Source organism: Grampus griseus, assembly GCF_964374135.1.
Source record: "Grampus griseus genome assembly, chromosome: 20".
In the NCBI taxonomy this organism is placed as follows: Eukaryota; Metazoa; Chordata; class Mammalia; order Artiodactyla; family Delphinidae; genus Grampus; species Grampus griseus.
Window position 1 is genome coordinate 2072603 of NC_139014.1, and position 16151 is coordinate 2088753.

Genomic DNA, 16151 nt, shown 5'->3' on the forward strand with positions numbered 1-16151 from the left:
GGGAGTTTGGTGCCAACTGCGCCTGCACTGTACCGAGAGGAAATCTGTCTTGCAGCGAAGGAGGGGAGCGTCCACCTCCGCCCGCATGACCCCACTCCGAACTTTTGCGGTGAGCTGGGTGTGAAGGCGGGTCCGCCCACATGATTCAGGCTTTCTCCCGATATCCTGTGAGGTCACTTCTACTTCCCCACTCCATTTTCCCGTTGAGGAAGAGGGAGAGGCAGTTGCCTGGCCCTGAACTCCGGGCTCCTCTGTTTAATGACCTGGTGGGATGGCGAAGTGCTCACCGAAACCCCCCCCCCCCCCCCCCCCCCCCCCCGCCTGCTGGGTGTGGAGCGAAAGGCATCTTCGCCTGAGCGAGCTGCCCGCCCAGGCAGCAGCGGTTCCCTCCCGCGTCTGGGGACCCCGGTCTTTAACCCCGTCCTTTCCTGCTGGAGTCAAGAACCCTCAGACACACTTGGACTTGTGGGTTCAGACCAGAGTTCTTGCTCCTGTGGTTCGGCGGGAGACCCTTGTGGCCTTTGCCATCCCCATCATTTGTAAGGGAACATGGTAATAGAACCTACCCCACAGGGTTATTGTGTGGCGAGAGCCACTTGAAGCCTAGAACTTGCTTTGAACAGCACGTGGTACGTGTGAAAGATGTGTTTGCCAGAAATATGATTACTTCTTGGTTCCTGTTGTACACCGGGACAGGTTCGAGATGGTGAGTGGGACAAAAATAGAAAAGTACTGAAAAGGAAGATGCCAAAAAGGGACGACTGTCAGCAACACAACGTAGTGGCCTAAAATGCCTAGTCCAAGTGAGCAGTGCCGAGGTGATACTATTGCCAGCTGCTCCTCTCAGCTGGGTACGCTGGCAGGATTTTTAGGGGTTTTTTTTTGAACCACCTTCTTCTTTTTCTCTGCAGTTCATTTCGAACTGGTCTCCAGTTTCTAAGAAACTTTGCAGCTCCGGATGTGGCTAATTAGGCATCCATGCTAGAGGGTGAAGAAGTTAGGCGTGGGGCAGTGTTGCATCTGTAATAACTAGGCTGCGTTTCTGGGCTGGCAGAGGACGTGGCCACGAAGCCATCACACGTCTTATGACTTCACTTCTTGCGCACGCACGGGGTCCTGCTCGCTCAGTAGAGTCTTTTGTATGAGCTCGATTCAGGAAACAGTATTCCTGACTCAAGTAGGGACCATCGCAGCGTGTTTTCCCAGCCCTACAAAGGTCAAGGGCAAAAGGGCGTGTGGAAGTCAGATGTGAAGTGTGAATAAGGTTGGGGTGGGAGAGTGGAAACCCTACAGGCAGAGTTGACCAGGCAGAGGTCACTGTCCTCAGGGTTTGTCTAAATCTCTCCTTCTTTCTCCCAGAAATGAGCCTTTCCCTTGGGCTCCTGCTCTGACTCTCCACATTTTGGGCCCTGGCTTCCTCCCCAGCCTCATCTGTGTCCCTCATGTTGAGTTTAGTGGTTTATTTGCTTTATGGTTTGAATTTTGTACCCCCCCATTTATATGTTTAAATCCTAACTCTTAATGCCTCAGAAGGTGACCTTACTTGGAAGTAGGGCCGATGCAGGTGCTATTAGTTAAGAGGAGGTCACACTGGAGTAGAGTGCATGACTGGTGTCCTTATAAAAAGGGGGACTTTGGACACAGAGGCGTAAGCGCATAAGGAGAATTCCACGTGAGGATGAAGTTAGAGATCAGGGTGCTGCTTCCACAAGCCAGGGAAGGCCAAGGATGGCTAGCAAACCACCAGCAGTTAGGGAAGGGGCATGGAGCAGATCTGCTTTCCTAGCCCTCAGGGGAGACCAGCCCTGCCAGTTCCCTGATCTGAGACTCTGGCCTCCAGAACTGTGAGACAGTATACTTCTGTTGTCTCAGCCACCCAGCTTGTGGCCCTTAGTTACAGCAGCCCTTGCAGTCGAATCCAGTGCACATCTGCCTTCCTCGCTGGAGCCTGACCTCCTAAAGTGTACACGGAGGCTGGTACCTAAGGACTGGGGGCTCTGAGGACAGGGTTTATCACTTGGGAAATGCTTGAGAAGTTTTTGCAGAAGGAATGAAGGGAAATCATTGGAGGCAGGGATCTCAGGCTATACCTCTGCAGCTATAGCCTCTCACACAGAGCCTGGTATCCCGGAGGCGCTGAACTATTGGTTACAATAAAATAACAACTTGGGACCCTGTAGGAGATGAAGAAGAAATACAAGACATGGTTCCTCCCTTGAAGCATCTCTTATGGTTATTAGAGAAACCAGATCTGTCTGTATCCAGGAGACAATGAAGACAGAGGTCCCTGAGCAGGCTAGGGAATCTGAGCCATGGCAGAAATGAGGAGGAGGAAACGCAAAGGGCACTTGTGTTTCCTTTCAGTCTAGCTAAATATCAAGCCCTCTATTTCCAGGAATTAAATCATGAAAACAACAGTCAACACTTAAACACAAGAGCTCTTCAATCTGTGACGGTTGCACTGATTTCTGTTGTACACATGTTCATATGTTACTTAAAACACGACTAGTTGTTTCTTGTTTGTGTGGTTGGTTTTCTACACTAGGCGCTAACTCCACGAGCACGGGGCCGACGTGTTCCCCCTCCTTTTCCTGCTTTCATAGGAACTCTTACATCGAAGGCATGGAGCTGAAATTAGCAAACACCTGTGGAATAAATGATACCTGTATATGTGGGTCCGTGTATGCTCAGGTATCCGGGACGTGGTTTGAAAAAGAGTATTTAAAAAATCTGGACTTTTGGGACTTCCCCGGCGGTCCAGTGGGTAAGACTCCACGCTTCCACTGCAGGGGGCACAGGTTGGATCCCTGGTCGGGGAACTAAGATCCCGTATGCCATGCAGCGCGTCCAAAATAAAAATAAAATTTAAAAAATCAGGACTTTTAAGATCTGACCCCAGAATATGTTAAATATTATATTTAGTTAGAATATCTAAACCTTAGGAATCCTGATGGACCTATTGAAAGAGCAATAGGTAAGAGACATAGAATGAAATAACTATGCTAACTGCAGACATCTGTGTCCCTAAGAGATTTTGTTACTGTACAGATGTGTATGAGGAAAACGTTACCTTTACCTGCTGTCGCAGCAACCAGTGAGAGAGGAGAGAAGCAATTAGACTACTGTCAATGGCAGATCCAGAACGGAGCGGGATTCAGAAAACTGATACTGATCTGGTGTTGGACTCACTCTTCTCTTATTCTGAGCTAGAAAGTCCAGAGTTTTCTGTTCATGACCAAAAAAAAAAGTGCAGCCTGTGGATTTGAATTACCTGGGGTGTTTGTAAAAAGGTAAATCCCAGGGTCATTCCCTAGATCTAGTGAATCGGGGCCTTTGGAAGTGGGACCAGGAATGTGCAGTTTCAATAAGCTGATTCTTACCAGCTCCTACGGTTCTGCACACACTGAGGTCCAATTCTGATACACGCTGAAGTTTGGGAATCATTGGTTGAGAGGATAGTGCTAATGAGAGCAGAGTTATAGATTTGATTCCAAACGGTCCAGCTGGGCTGCATTGCCCAGGGCTGGCGTTCTGACTTGTGTCATAAAGTTGAGAGAGAGAGAGAGAGAGTAGGGGTATAAGTTAGTTTGGTCCAGCGCAATCCATCCCCACTACTAGGGAACAAATAAACAAGCAGCCCCAGTGCCTGCTCTTTACAGGTGTGATCTTGCTCTAAAAAGTCACGGCTTTGCTGCATTACCTTCCCTGGGCCTCGGTTTCCCCATCTGGAACATGAAGCACAGATATGAGTCGTCTCTGAGGTCCTTCTCAGTTCTAAAAAACGATAATTGTACAGTTTTTTCTTGTACTAGCATGCAATAATCCAGCTCTTTTCGCACAACTTTATTTCCAGTGTAAAGTAAATAATTGAGGCAACGTAAGAGCACTGAGCTGGGAGTCAGGAAGCAGGAACCTCGATCCTGGCTCAGGCGATAAGCAGCTCGGTGACACGGGGGCAAATCATCTGATGCCTCTGGGCTTCATTTTCCTCATATGTAAAATGAGCACTTTAAGTTAGACAATTTCAAAATCCCCTCTTAGAATTATTATCCTTCATGAATGATGAGGAAACACGAATAAAAAACAACTAAGAGAACTCATTGCCAGCAGGCTTGCTCTAATAGAAATGCTAAATCAGTTTTTCAGATGGAAGACAAATTCTACCAAAGGGAAACCTGGAACGTTAGGAGTGAAGGAAGAGCAACAGAAATGCGAACTATCTGGGAAAATATAATAGATTCTTTTTTTCCTCATAAATTAAAACAAATATGTATGATAGTTGAAAGCATGTCTGATGGGTTACAACATCTACAGACTTAATGGCCACTAAGCATAAAAGGAGGAGGGTGAAGTAACCTATAAAGCCGGTAAGGGTTCTGTACTCCCCTTGAAGTGGTAATATTAAGGCTAAGTAGACTGAGAAATGTTCCATTCATAGATTGTAATCCCTGAAAAAACCTCAGTTCACCAAGAAGGCATAATAATCCTTACAGTGCATATTTTAACAAGATGTATGTTAACATGTATGTTTTTAACAACATGAAGCAAAACTAATAAAGCCAAAGGAAGAAATGGACAAATCCAACAATTATAGCTCGAAACCAATTTTTTTCTTCTCTGCAAGACAAGGATACAGTAGAACTGAACAGTGCTTCAGCCAACTGGATCTAATTGACATTTACAGTATCCGCCACTCAACAGCAACATAATACATACATACATATATATATATATATATATATTTTTTTTGTTTTGTTTTGTTTTTGCGTTACGCGGGCCTCTCACTGTTGTGGCCTCTCCCGTTGCGGAGCACAGGCTCCGGACGTGCAGGCTCAGCGGCCACGGCTCAAGGGCCCAGCCGCTCCGCGGCACGTGGGATCTTCCCGGACCGGGGCACGAACCCGTGTCCCCTGCATCGGCAGGCGGACTCTCAACCACTGTGCCACCAGGGAAGCCCCAATACATATTATTTTTAAGTGTATATGACATACACCAAGATAGACTATACCCCGGGTTATAAAACAAACCTTAAAAAATTTAAAAGAATCAAAATCATACAAATTATGTTCTCTGATCATAATAAAATTATACTAGAAATCAACTACAGAAAGATACCTGTAAATTTCCAAGAATTTGGAAAGATAAACACAAACTTACCATTAGACCCAGTAATCCCACAGCTAGGTATTTACCCAGATGAATCGAAGACTTGTGTGTGCACAGAGACCTGTCTGTGAAGGTTTAGAGCAGCTTTATTCATAATTGCCAGAGTTCGGAAGTAATGCAAATGTCCTTCGATGGGCACAATAGATAAAGTGTTGTACATTCATACAATGGAATACTACTCAGCAATAATAAGGAACAAAGTATTGATGTGCGTGACCGCATGGCTGCATCTCAAAGGCATGGTGCTGAAAGGAAGCAGCCATTAGTATGATAGCCCAGAATTGGAAAAACTGTGGTGACAGAGAACGGACCAGTGGTTACCAGGCATCGGGGCAGGGACAAAGGTGTGATTACAAAGGAGGAGCCTGTTAGAGTTGTTTTGGGTGATGGACCTGCTCTGAATCGTCATCGTGGTGGTGGTCACACCAGTGTGTACATGCCTTAAAACTCTCAGAGCTGTACCTTTTTTAAAAAGGTGAATTTTATTGGTCATAGTGTTCTCTTATCTATACATTAAAAACAAAAGAAAATAAAAAACAGAAGACGCATACATCTGTCCAAAAGAACTGTCCCTGCAGCCTGCCTTATAATAGCAAAGAAGTGCAAAAGATCTAAATGTCTGTCCACAGGAGAATAAGCAAATCAGCTGTGGTGTGGCCGTACAATGGGAAGCAGCCATTAAAAAGAAGGAACTGTATTTTCTGAACATAGATACATCTTCAAGTAGAGAAAGGATGGGAATATTCATATATGATATATAGGTGTGTGAGTGTGTGTGTCATAGTAGGATGCTATTTAATAAATTTCAAAACTGGCAAAGCAATTCTCAATATTATTTATGGATAAATATAAATTTAGTGAAATTAGAAAAACCTTTATGAGAGGGACGATTACCAGATTCAGCACAGTGGTTATATATGGGACTGAAGGGAGAGCAGTGGGATTGTGGAAGATTATACATGGGTCTTCAATAGTGTTGGTTATGATTTATTTCTCAGAAAAGGAGATCTGAAGTGCATATCACAAAACGTTTAAATCTGACAAAGTTGGGTGGTGAGTATATGGACGTTAGTCGTATTATTCTCTGTGCTTGTTTGCATACTTACAATAGTTCCTTAAAAACTTGATTTTCCTTGTGGCTCATATCCTGGGGTATTCAATCTTCTTAAAGAGACAGTTGAGCTAAAGAGTTGGGCTTTGATATTCAGATTAAGCAGGTTGATAAAAATCCACAGTCAAGAAACTTGAACCATGTCTTTAACAAGGAGATACATGATAGAGGGCAAAGAATACGTGTGAGGACCATCTTGACTTAAATCAGCTGCATAATATTAAATTCTATTTTGAATTGGAAGAAATCCATAAACTTAAGTGTAGCTGCTTCCGAATCCTGTAACTCTTCTAAGCAGCACACTTGTGCATGTTATGTGGGTTTTATAATCCCACCGAACAACAAGAGATGCGTTTTCTCTGGTTCACTTTTTGCTACTTTGATAGCATAGCTATTTTCAGAAGGTGGGAAGTTGGGATTTTGGGGGTCTTTAGAAAGCCAGGTCTTTAAGCATTTTTCACTGTTCCTAACCATTATGCAAATTCACAGCTAGTGGGTGAGACAAACATTAGACAAATGTAACACAAACAAATATCTTGTTCTGGCTCAAAGTTCAGCCACAGAACATCAACACAGCTGAAATAAATAGAAATGAGTCCAAAAAGCTTTGAAAATTAACCTGCCTTCAGTCAGTGTCTTTCGAGGGGGGTGGAGAAGTGAAAATTACCTTGCTGCAGTTTTTGATGATTAGTGTACCTTTCTAAACATCTGGGTAATCAAAGAATCTTTCCTCCCTGAAAGGAGGATTTCAGATATTTGTAACACAATATTATCATATTTTAGCCCCATCAGAGAGAGAATTATACAATTCTCAGTTGTGCTAAGTACAATTCCATCATCTTAACCCTTCATGGTTTTCGGTTTTTAAACATTTTAAAAAATTAATTAATTAATTTTTTGGCCACGCCCCGCAGCATGTGGGATCTTAGTTCCCTGACCAGGGATCCCACCCACGCCCCCTGCAGTGGAAGGGTGGAATCTTAACCACTGGACCACCAGGGAAGTCCCAGTTTTTTGTTTTTAATTGGGAAGCAAGGATGAAAGGTGTGACAGATGACTAATCATTTTGGAAGGAGGTAGATGACTGTAGCCCATCCCTGTGCAGAACTAATCATGTCCTCTTCTCTCTGGGTTAGACTAAGTCCCACGATTCAAAATCTCCAACTGTGTTTACCTCACAGTTGGGAAAAGGCACTTGGACCCTAGATTGGTCTGTATATTCTCCTTTTGTTCTCCCCAAGAGGTATGGTGACCGTAACTCATGAACTAAACATCTGAACTTAGGGTCCAGCCCATGGTTTCACATGTGCTCTAACAACGTCCCATCCCCCGAAATACAGGAAGTAGAGCTGCTGTGACCAAGCGCACATGCTGGGCCCTCATTTCCTTTCGGTGTTCGAGATGCAGCCTTAGAGAGATGAGGGCTGGAGCCTGGGGTTACAGGTCTAGATAAGCACTTCCAAAGTCGGTTGCTCAGCTCTGCTGATGAATTTAACCACTCTGACTCGTACCAGCTAGAGAGAGGTTGCGACAGCACGTTGTTGTCATGATGGATATATGCTTAATTATAGAAGTAATCCATGACCATCTTCTCTGTGTATAGTATTGGGACAATATATAAGCTTTTAGAGTAATAAATGGACGCCCCCCTTCCCCCTCCCTCTCGTTAACCGCAACCCCTTCCCAGGGGACAATATTATGGGCTGGATAGAACTCCTTCCAACACAGCATATACTCACATAGTCTTTCCTCCACCTTCCTAGTAATCAAGGAAGTGCAAATGAAAGCAATCGACGAGGGATACTTTCTTATCCTACTGTCATTGCTAAAAATGAATGAAAATATCCAGAATTGGTTAGAGCCTGGGGAAGGCACTGTACATGGGAGCAACCGTTCTGGAGCTTAATTTGGTCACGTCAGTGCATTGAGCCTGGATTATCAGCCAGGCTCAGTTAGGAGACTGAAAGCACGTTGGTTATTTGAATGAGAAAGATTTCATCAGAAGGACTGTTAGCTAGGAAAAATGATAGGGCGCCTTTCAAGGATCCAGAAGTAGCGTGTGCATCTAGGCTGAGGAGAAGTGGACAGTGAAGGAATTAAGGTTGAGGAAGATTCTCCCACCCCCTACGCAAGGCTGAGACTTAGATCTCCTGGGAGGTCACGTGTCCGCTACTGGAAAACCCAGCCACGGGCAGCGGAGAAACTGTGCACACGGCACGCCGTGTGGATCTGTAGATGTGTCCATGGAAGGTGAGGCAGGTGTCTGAGGCCGTGGCCAGAGTGGCGGTGGAAACAGCTACAGTGTGGAGCTGTGCATGTGGCTGAGCCTGGGGCTGGAGCTGGTCCGTGAGGGCGGCCTCTTTGCTGCCTAAAATAAGAAGCGCTGGGACCCAGAAGGAAGTGTCTTCCTGCCTCTGTCGCCTTGCGGTTTTTCTACGGCAGCTTCTGTCGACAAAGCCCCACATTGTGCCAGCTGGTCGAGGAGAAATGTTTACAGGGTCCAGCTCTGGTTTCACAAAGCAGGGGCAAGAAAGGTAGATTTGGAACTGAGACAAGAAATTGATAACTGGCACAGACTTTGACCTCCAAATTCCATTTTTAAAAATTTAAGGAAATCATCAAACGTGTACGTAAGTAGTTAGATAAAGAATGGTTATTGCAGTATAGAAAAAAAAATGGAAATCAGGTCAATGTTCCAAAGTTGAGAACTGCTTAGGCAAAATCTGTAAGATGAAGCTCTATGTATTTATTATCATGAACATGTGTCTATATCATTAGGTAAAAGGATGTATTAATAGCAACTTTTACATTATAACCCATTAAAAATATATTTATACCTATATTTCTGTGTATGGGTAGAAAAAGACTTTGAAAGGTTTGGTGTCTTATTCTTCAACTCCTGGGTATAGTATCTGGTTCACAGCTGTTGGTCGCTATTTACTGAGCAGATGTATTGTGTTAGCTTCCTAGGGCTGCTATAACAAATGGCTGCACACCTGGCACCTTTAAACGACAGAAATTTATTCTCTTGCAATTCTGGACACCAGAAGTCTGAAAGCAAGGGCCACGCGCCCTTGTCTTCCAACTTCTGGAGGCCCCAGGTGTTACCAAAAGTGGGGCGTGGCTCCTCCCTGCACGAGAGGCTAGGTTGGTGGAAAGGAAAGTCTGCTTCATTCCCGAGGCTGGCAACTGCGGGGAGGGCAGACTCGTGTCCAAAGGCCAACTCCCTGACTGACAACCAGAGCGAGAGGTTTTAAAGGGGAGTTTCAGGGGTATATAGGCAGAAGGAGGGGGCTACATGTAGAGACAGCACAGTCAGCTTGACAGTCGTCTTGAAATGGATCCTGCGGTGTCTGACCAGCATCATCTTGATTGTTTTAAGTACAGTAAGTCTTCAGTGCCAGGGTAGGTTTGTTCCCATTTCCCTGAGGCCTTGGAATTACGGCAGCTTATGTCACAGCTACAGTCTGGTCACCATGTAGTTAACTTCTTCCGCCTGGTGGGGTTTCAGTATCTCTAAGGCAGCTCACAGGACGTGGCTCAGAATATCATCTATAGCCTTTGAGAAGGAGCCAAAGGTCATTGACCCTGTTTAATGACTCAGCTGTTATTATTTTGCCCTGTTTGCTTTCCTTGGCTTCTGCATTTTCTCGCGTCTCTAATTAAACGTATTCTTTGGCTAAAGTTTTTCTACAGACAAAAGGCAGGTGGAGGACATCGGCGGGAAGGACCACAGGGCCCTGCTTGGGTCACAGGCATTCCTTGGCCCGTGGCTGCACCACTCGAGTCTCTGCTTCTGTCTTCACGTACTTTCTCCTCTCCTTATGAGAACACGAGCCATTGGATTCAGCACCTGTCGGATAATCCAGGGTGCTCTCATTTTGAGATCCTTAACGTAATTACATCTGCGAAGAACCTTTTTCCAAATCAGGTCACATTTCCAGGTCTAGTTGACATATCTTTTGGGGGAAGTGGATGAGCACATTTGACCCACGACACGTATGACCAAATACATAGCAACATGTTACAGTGGCTTCTTGGGTGGTAGGATTTAGGGATCATCTGAATTTTCCTCTGTCTTTTTTTTGCTTACCAGTATTTTTATGATTTTTATGCAAAGATCTTTGTATTACTTTTGAAATAAAAAGTAAAAAAATAGTTGGCATATGACAAATGAGGGACTACGTTGAGAAATGCCGACCTCATCCTCTTGAAGATATGGTTGAACCCACAGTTCACAAAACCCCAAACAACTGTATCCACTTTGAGAAGAAAACGGGGAGGAAATAAGGCATCTCAGGTAGAGGGGCAAGTTCATCACGCAGAGACCTGTGTTCGCTTATGCTCTAGGGCAAACCTGAAGAGCTCCCAGCTCAAAGCTGGACACGGAAGTCGGTAACCAGACGTCCACGCTTAGCCTCCTGGGCACCTGAGTTGAGCACACTTGTGGTCTGGGCAGCCCTCACCGCCTATGGCAGCAGATCAGGTCTGGAATCTCCCTGCATCTCTTTCTTTCAGCGTAGACCTCCTCCTCCTTTTCCATCTCATTCTCAGGCTATGATTCATTGATTAATTCCTAGGAAGATGTTGCACCATTAACATAGGAAGGTCTGTGACGTCAAAAGATCCGGGGATAAAAGGCATTTTAAAAGGCTGACATCTTCTTTTATTTAGAGAGGCAATCTTTCCAAAAGGAAAGAAAGGAAAACACGGCAGTTAGGGTATAATTATCTTTTAATTTTTTTTAAAGCTATAGTTTTATTTCCAGTCTTTTGTGGAGGTTAATCTTATTTTGTTTTAAAGCTTGAAGTTTAAAGCTAGCCTAAAACATGGATGAATATAGAGTGCTATACTCAAGATTCTAAATGTCTTCTTGGTGATAGATTTTTAAAAGTTAGGTTCATTAAAAAAATAATAATCACATATTAATCAAAAGAAAAGAAAAGTAATTCATTATGATCTTCAAAAATCATTGCCGGGGCTTCCCTGGTGGTGCAGTGGTTGAGAGTCCGCCTGCCGATGCAGGGCACACGGGTTCGTGCCCCGGTCTGGGAGGATCCCACATGCCGCGGAGCGGCTGGGCCCGTGAGCCATGGCCGCGGAGCCTGCGCGTCCGGAGCCTGTGCTCCGCAACGGGAGAGGCCACAACAGTGAGAGGCCCGCGTACCGCAAAAAAAGAAAAAAAAAATCATTGCTGATTTCAGATTGACACATTAACAATGATGTTAACATGTTAAGGCATCAGTTAAAATGTTTTGAATGGTTAATGATGAACGAATAAATACCTGAAATGTGAGAAAATGCCATGCTTTTTAAATTAGGACAATTTTTGTTGTTGTTGTTAAGAGCCAGATAGTAAATATTTCAGGCATTGTAGGCTAGATGGTCCTTGTCGCTATGATTTAACTCTGTCATTGTAGTAGGAAAGCAGCCAGAGACAATAGTAAACACACAGCATCTCTGTGTTCCAGGAAAACTTTATTTACAAAAACAAGAGGTGGGCCAGATGACGTCCATGGGTGGTAGTTTGCTGACCCCTGAAAGAAAAAATCAGAAAGTTGCAATAGGATACCAGTAATACAGTACTGGCTGTCTAGAATCTGGGAAAGCAGATTTTTATCTGCTTTGTTGTTTTTCTTTTTCTTTTTTTTCTTTTTATTTATTTTTTGCTGCGTTGAGTCTTCGTTGCTGTGTGCTGGCTTTCTCTAGTTGTGGTGAGCAGGAGCTACTCTCCGTTGCGGTGCGCGGGCTTCTCATTGCAGTGGCTTCTCTTGTTGCAGAACACCGGCTCTAGGCACGCGGGCTTCAGTAGTTGCGGCACGCGGGCTCAGTAGTTGTGGCTCATGGGCTTTAGAGCGCAGGCTCAGCAGTTGTGGTGCACGGGCTTAGTTGCTCCATGGCGTGTGGGATCTTCCTGGACCAGGGCTCGAACCCGTGTCCCCTGCATTGGCAGGCGGATTCTTAACCACTGTGCCACCAGGGACGTCCCTGTTGCTTTTCTTGTAAGAAGGAAATGCCAACATATTTGTAGCTATATGTGCTTTTCTTGGAAGATTAATCTGGGATCAGTGATGATTGGTATAAAAGGAAGAAAGAGAAAATGAACCTCTGTCTTTGTGAAACAAATTGTTAGATTCTCAGAAACAAGAATCTTTTCAATTAATTCTCTTGGCAATGCTTCTGCCCGTGATGTTCTGGGAACAGATTTAATAGATGCCTTGTAAGTTCACCTTACTATACAGAGCTTTTGCCATATGGAGTTATGTGTTGAATGACTGTGGTTTATGTCATAAGGTAGCTGAGTCTGGAAAATAATCAGTGATGACCTACACAAAGGGGCTTGAATGAATTCTTTTACACGTGATTTATTTATTCATCCTTGTTTATTTTTCCTACGTAATATTTGGTTGCAAGATAAAATTTAAGAGGAAAGTAAAACAATAGAAATTGAGGATGTTTTGGAGAGAGTATTGATGGAATATGGTTATATTCTGGGTTAACAGAGATACACAATCAGGGAGAATAGAGACGTAGACATAGATAACAAATGTATGGATACCAAGGGAGAAGGGGGGAGGGGAGGGAGGGATTGGGAGATTGGGACTGACACATACACACTATTGATACTATGTATAAAATAGACAACTAATAAGAACCTACTGTATAGCACAGGGAACTCTCCTTAATGCACTGTGGTGACCTAAATGGGAAGGAAATCCAAAAGAAAGGGGATATAGGTATACGTATGGCTGATTCACTTTGCTGTACAGTGGAAACTAACACACCGTTGTAAGCAACTATACTCCAATAAAAATTAATTTAAAAAAAAGAACCAGGGAGGACTGAGCACATTAATTAGAAAGTGAATTGCTTTGAATAAGAATATCTGTATTTGGTAGTTTTGGTTAGTTGAGGAAATCACTAACCTCTTACCTCTTTACCTTAATACCTATTAAATGCTTATTTAAGCAAATCGAATAACAGGCATGAACTCATGTCCTTTGCGTCTGTCGGGTTCTCTGGGATACAGATGCTGCGTACACGAGATTTACTGGGCAGCAGGGGCCATCTGACTGCGAGGAACCTCCGATAGTCTCCACCAGCCCAGTGGAGAGCTCTGGAGTCCTGTGTTGGTGGGGATCTTGCACCATGCTTTGCTCTGTCACTGGCAGGGCTGCCTCAGCTAAGAAGTGATCTTGGCAACCGCTGCCCGGCTCAGTTAACTGCCTTAAAAGCTCTGGTATCTCAGGCTTTCATCTTCTGATCCATTCTTCATGCTGTTGCTGAAGCTCCTTCTGCAAAGTGTAAATCTGTCATGTTGTTCCACAGCTTAAAATCTCACACCATCGACACTATTAAGGCCTAACTCTTTGAGAAGGCGTCTCTTGCGGTCTCATGACTGCTCTCATTTGGGCTTTATCTTTGGCCACTTCCTGCTCTGTACCCTGTGTCTCATCCGTGTTTTTATACCCATATCCATCGTGAAATACCTAGCATACCCAGACAGAGATAAGCCTCATTAAGACATACATCTTAAATTCTGTCTTACCTGTCTGCATAATTCCCCCCGCCCCGACCCATACCACCTGGGAAGTTCTAGCAAGGTTGACACTCATGTTCTTCTAATAAAGCTCAAATGGTTTCTTAATCTTTATGAAGATGACAAAAGGCTGGCTGACTTTAGCAGAAAACTGACGAATGTGGATTGGAACATGGTGCTTTAAGCTGATGGTGTGAAACCCGAGTGGAAACACCGAGGACTCAGGGAATCTGGGGGTGGGAGAGACATTTGGACATAAGGATCTTGATGAGGTCAGCATAGATATCACAGTCTATTCTGTGAGAAGGGATGAGGTAGAGTTTTGGAAGAATGCTTCAATGTATTTGGGTGCAAGTAATAGAAGTACAGTCAATAGTTGATTACTTAACTCTAGACCTGTTGTTGTTCAAGCATATGGGAAGTTTCAGCATTGGCTTGGAATTTCCTTGATGTCAGGGGACAGTCTTGGCTTCTATGTTCTTCTCTTGACCTTCCCTCTTGGTGACGAGATGGCACGGCTGGATACTTCATGTTCTTATGTGATGACATCCCAAGAAAAAGGAGATGGGCGGGAAGAAATGCTTTTCTCCTTGTATGCCTCTCTTATAGGAAGTAAAATGTTCCCCTGAACCCCTAAGAGGTCTTCCCTTTATCATGGATCAGAAATGGTTCATATGCCCATCCCTACACCACTCGCCGTCAAATGGGAACATTTTGCCATGATTGGGTTGAACACCTTGTTCTATTAGTCAGGTCACGTGAGCACAGCAACCACGAATGCTTGCTGTAGAGTTTACCAAGACTCAGGACTGGATCACAGTTTTGAGAGACAGAACAAAAGACTAAGACAAAAAGACAGATAAATAAGCCGGTGGTGTTGGTTGGGTAGAACGTGGCCATCAGTGTTGAATGAATCAGAGAAGTCAAGAGGAACAAGGGCTGAGTAAAGACTGAAGAATGTGACAATGAAGAAATTGTTGGTGAACTTTAAGAGCAGTTCTTTCCACTGAATGCTTAGGTTGGAAGCAAAAGGTCGTGGAGTCCTGGAGCAATTCAGTGATGTGGAAATACAGGTAGAACCTGTGTAATGATGTTTTTAGAGCTTTGACAGTGAATGAGAGGGCGGTGAGCCGGGAAGGCAGCCTTCATTTGGGCAACAAATGAAGTGAAAAGTGAGAGGGTTTTCAAAACGAAGGGATCTGGGTATGTTCAAAGGCGGTGGGAAGCAGCCAGGGGAGAAAAAGCAATAGAAAGGATGTAAAAGGAATGGAGAAAAGTGGGTCTCCTGGGTTCAATGGAGGGTAGAAGTGAAAAGCTCACTTTGGAGGAGAAGAGGCATATGATCAAAGAATGGAGAGAAGGATGAAAAATGTTGGTGGATGTTCTGAGATGTTAACAAAAGAAACGCAAAGGCTCAGAATGGATCTTCGAGAAGCAGGAGGTCTGGTCATTTCTAGAATTTACAGAGGAATAAAAGTGGAGAGTGGAGGTAGAGGGAAGGAATAGGTTAGAAGTGACAGATTGAGGAGACAGGAGAAGATCTGGAACGTCAAGAATCGGGAAAATGTTACAAGTTTAGAATAGAAACTAAAAAAAGGAAACACAAACCTCCTGGGAAATTAAATTTGATGACCAAAGGGAAACGGGAGCCAGAATCCTATAAATTTCCCCGGGAAGGGGAGGATTTATAGATGAAGAGGAATTTGACATGGAAAATTCACTTTTGGCTTTTCCCAACCGCCTGCTGTTTGTGCAATAACAAATAGTGTTTCTCAAAACCCAAATGTTTCAATTTCCTCAGTTGAGAGATGCCATGTTGCTGTTGTACTATTTATAAAGTAAGGCTTTGTTTGTTCAATCTCACTCAGGATGAGAAAGCTGAAAATAAGTCTCTGGGACAGAATTCGAGCCAGCTAAACCAAGGCTACATATAGGATACACATCGTCTGTGTGAGACACTAGGTTCTGAGAGGGCCTAAAATATAACACCCCTCTAACCTGCCTTAATTGGGAAGAGGTGAAAAATGGACATAAGAATTAGACAGATGGAGGTAAAAAGATCACCTTTCTTACTCACAAAGCATTATATTGTAGGGCATGGGTTAATCTGGCCAATAGGTTTGTGTACATGCCCCTGGATCAAACTTGCATCCCTCCCCAAAACTGGAGGCCTCCTTTGCTGGAATGATCCTACCCCCAAACTTGCTGGGTGGCCAAGAAGAAATGAGAATTCAGTGAGAATACAGGTTAACTATAGGTGGCTGGTTCCTCAAAGGGAGAATGGAGGGGGCTGGGTGCTGAGTTGAGCAAACTCAGATCCTTTTGCCAAACTCA